Source organism: Myotis brandtii, unplaced genomic scaffold (genome assembly GCF_000412655.1).
Source record: "Myotis brandtii unplaced genomic scaffold, ASM41265v1 scaffold59, whole genome shotgun sequence".
Classification (NCBI taxonomy): domain Eukaryota; kingdom Metazoa; phylum Chordata; class Mammalia; order Chiroptera; family Vespertilionidae; genus Myotis; species Myotis brandtii.
The window spans coordinates 6,876,489-6,880,451 of record NW_005370223.1 but is presented as its reverse complement, the minus strand read 5'-3'; the positions used below and the strand labels follow the sequence as shown (position 1 = coordinate 6,880,451).

General features: G+C 35.3%; 1 protein-coding gene across 14 annotated transcripts in view; it reads right to left on the bottom strand.

Annotated features, from left to right (window-relative positions):
• RIMS2 (regulating synaptic membrane exocytosis 2) overlaps positions 1 to 3,963 on the bottom strand; it is a 304,062-nt gene that overhangs the window by 117,741 nt on the left and 182,358 nt on the right. The gene's annotated exons all lie outside the window — the stretch shown is intronic.

The window sequence follows — 3,963 nt, the reverse complement described above, 5'->3', positions numbered from 1 at the left end:
ATCAATGGGTGAAGATTAACAAAAAAATAAAAATAAAATAAACCTGTCTTGTTTACTATTTACTTTCCTAATAATATGTTTTTATGATGAGAAAGACCTTGACTGTCATTGTCACTGTTACTTCCCCAGTGCCTAGAATAAACCCTGGCAGTAGATATTTGAACAAATGAATTTTTAGAATGTGAAATACTTTCATGTCACTGGAATAAGAATTTCAGGAATAACCTTCCCTTTATATAAGCCAATCATGTACATAATAGTTTAGTATGCTATTATGATACCTAGAGAATGACTTGAGCCTAGTATAGCCAAATAGATTATTTGGGTATTTTATAAGGATACTAGAGGCCCGATGCACGAAATTCGTGCAAGAGTAGGCTTTCCTTCCCCCGGCTGCCAGCACTGGCTTCCCTCTGGCCACCGGCAGGCACCCGGGACCCGGGCTTCCCTCGCAGCCTTGGTTTCGTCCGGAAGGTCGCCTGGAAGGACGTCCAGTCTAATTAGCATATTATGCTTTTATTATTATAGATTTAATAGTTTCTGCTTTAGATTTTTATTTCTATCTTAATCAAGACCCATTTTCATTATTTATACATTAAACCTGTAATTTACTATAATTCTGAGCAATATTTATGTTGTGTGTGTTAAAAATATCTTGAGAGATTTGAAAGTTTGAATAATTTAAAAAATGTTAAAAATATCATTTTGGCAACCTGCCATACACTTTTTAAAAAATTTCTCTAACCTTTAAAACAGCCCTTCAGTCCTACATGAGAAAAGTGGTAGCCCACACTTCTTTTGTTTGTTTTTCTTTCTAGGCATTTATTTGCTTACTCTTGAATTTTTTTTTTTTTTATCTTGGCAGGTCATTTGTTTTTATTCTTCTGTTGATTGAAAGTAAACACACACACACAAATGATCAATTCTCTTTTACCAATGAATACTTAAGATCACACAGGCCTTTGAATCTCATACTTTATTGCTCACCAACATGTTTCTTTATAAGGCAATAGAGAATAAAGCATAACTTATTTGATTGTTCTTCAAAGGAAGCATAATATGTTTTTAAAAAGTATCTAGAATTAAGTAGTTTGCCTTATTTCTGGTGCCACAAATAAGTAACGAAACTGGTAGTAAGTATAGTCTAATGCAGCCGTGGGCAAACTACGGCCCGTGGGCCGGATCCGTTTGTTCCGGCCCTCCGGTCCAGTTTAAGAACCCATTGTGGCCCTTGAGTCAAAAAGTTTGCCCACCCCTGGTCTAATGCTTAGCTCTACCATTAAAATTATTTTCTCTCTATTTTTAAACAAATAGAGATGGGTCAGATGATCTAAACCCTTTAGTAGTTCATTGTTTATAGATTATTGATATATTAAATTTAAATTCAAAACCTGTGATTTTTCTAAAAACAAGCATAAATCATAAGGAAAGAGCTACATAAGTATATCTGTCTGTTAAAATAAACTTTTGATATAATTGTTTTCGTAGTAATAAATTAAGAGCTACCATTTTTTGATTATTTATAACTTCTTTATAAATATTAGTTTCAATTTTTTCCAAATTACAAAAATACAGAATATTTGTAACTGTAAATCCTCAGATGAGGATTAACAAGAAAAATAAAAGTATTTGTCACATGAAATTTCATAAGAGTAAGAAGAAAAAGTGTAAACATTAATAAAGCTCACTAAACTTATGATTTGCGAGGGCTACAATCAATGTTTTTGGTGCTTCATATTGTGTGATGAACTCCATTCCTCAGTGACAACACTAGGATCCATTAACACAAATGAAGATCCTATGATTTTTGGTGTAAAACATAAACATACGCTTCAATTTAATATGTCGAAAAGAAGATTAACCTTATGAAATTATGTTTCCATCACATTTGGGTTGAATTATTAATAGCTTGTGCTAATGAGAAAAATACCAACTTATTCATTAGAGATGTGATAGCTTAATACAGATGTTACATTTTATTGGTCACAAACTCCAGTAAGCTTTTGAAAAAGCCTTAACTTCCTGTAACTTTTATTGAACAAGTGAAATCCATTCTGAGTTGCTTGTTAGAAAATTTACTCCTTTCTCTTCTAAAATTAGTTCCTTTTTTTGCCTGAAGCTTTTCTTATTATCTTCTCGGTCATTCTTTCTTTAATTCTTATTTCCTTTGAAACAGAATGCACTTGTCTTCATTTATTTCTAGGCTTAGGAGAATGTGTGGAATCCTAAATTCCAGTGTTAGTTAATACAGACCCAGTTCCAACCTAACAGTGTTAGAGGCCTACAACTAGAACTGAGAACACTCACTCTTCAGCTTCCTCATGCCAGGAGAAAAGGCAGTGCCATAGAGCTGCAGCTACCACTGCAGTGGCTGCAGTTGTTAGACAATCATTTACTCTACAAAGTGTTCCCCCTGATATCTCCAGTGCCCACCTGGCACCATACATAGTTGTTACAATACTAGAGGCCCGATGCATGAAATTCATGCAAGGGCCTTGGCCCCAGCCCCCGCCCCCCACCGCCACCTTGGCCAAGGGGTCTCTACCACCTCTGCCTCAGCCCCTGCCCTCTGCGGCTTTGTCCAGAAGGACGGGCGTCAGGTCTAATTAGCATATTATGCTTTCATTATTATAGATTATTCACTATATTTCCTATGCTATACTTTACATCCCCATGACTATTTTGTAACTCCCAATCACAGTTTTTGTTTTTCCCTTAAAACTTATCTTCCCTCTCTCGATAACATGTACCACCATCTATCCAAACAGTCAGTCACCTGAGATTTTTATCTTATTCCTCCTTTTTCTGCATTGATAATATCTAATCTGTAACTAAGCCTTTAAATAACTTTTGATGTACCAATTGCCTCTATTGATACTTTAATTCAGCTCATTATCATCTCTTAACTGACTGATGAATTATCCTCACAAATTATCTTTCTGCTTATAGTGCACAGGTACATTTTTTAAAATATAGCTTCTAATCTTTCCAGAAAGAAACATCTGATCTTGTCCCTCCCCTACTTTATGCTTCAATAACCTACACCATCTTCAGACCCCCTCCCTGCCTACTTTTCTGAACCTGTTTGAATTATTTTGCCTATATCATTTCTCCTCCCTGAAATGCTTTCTACACATAAGGTCAGCATCTTTCTAGGTTTTAACATGCCAACTCAAAGGTCATTTTTTTCTATGAAGTCTTTCTTGAACTAATATCTACCCTTTTCAGGTGGAAGTGATCACACTTTGTGATTCCACTAATATATATAAAATGTTAAATATATAGATATATAATTTCTCATTATATCCGTAATATTCTTGTGTTTACTTGTTAGACCCACATTAGAAAAGCCCACAAGGATAGGGGGCTGTATTGTGCCGTTATTTCCAGCACCTTGAACAGTACCACACAGCGGGTGCTTAAAAAATGAACATTCAGTGGCCTGGCTGGGTGTGGGTTGGTGGCTGAGATTCCCTGTCAAGGCACATACCCAGGTTGAGGACTCCATGCCCAGTAGGGGACACGCAGGAGACAACCGACTGATGTTTCTCATCAATGTTTCTATTTCTCTCTCCCTTCTTTCTCTCTCTGTAAAAATCAATAAAAAATTTTTTTTAAATGAGTGTTGAGTGAATGTTCAAGTTTTAGTTCAAGTGTTACTTCTTCCATGAAGCCTTTCTGGCCATCTAGTTAAAACAAATTTTATTTGACTTTATACCTTTGTTAGAGTCACCCACATTGGCACACAAACATAACATGTTACCCACATATTTTAACTTCTCAATGATACTGATAGCTTAGGGCATGTAGGTCTTTCATATTTTCCACAGTTTAGCACATTGCTGAACTCATGATAGAAATAAAATGCTTTTGTTATTATGTAAAAAAAAGTGGAGCACAAGTTTTAAGTCTAAAATAAGGTGAAGAGCAAATTATAATTAACTTATGTGATCTAACTGATCA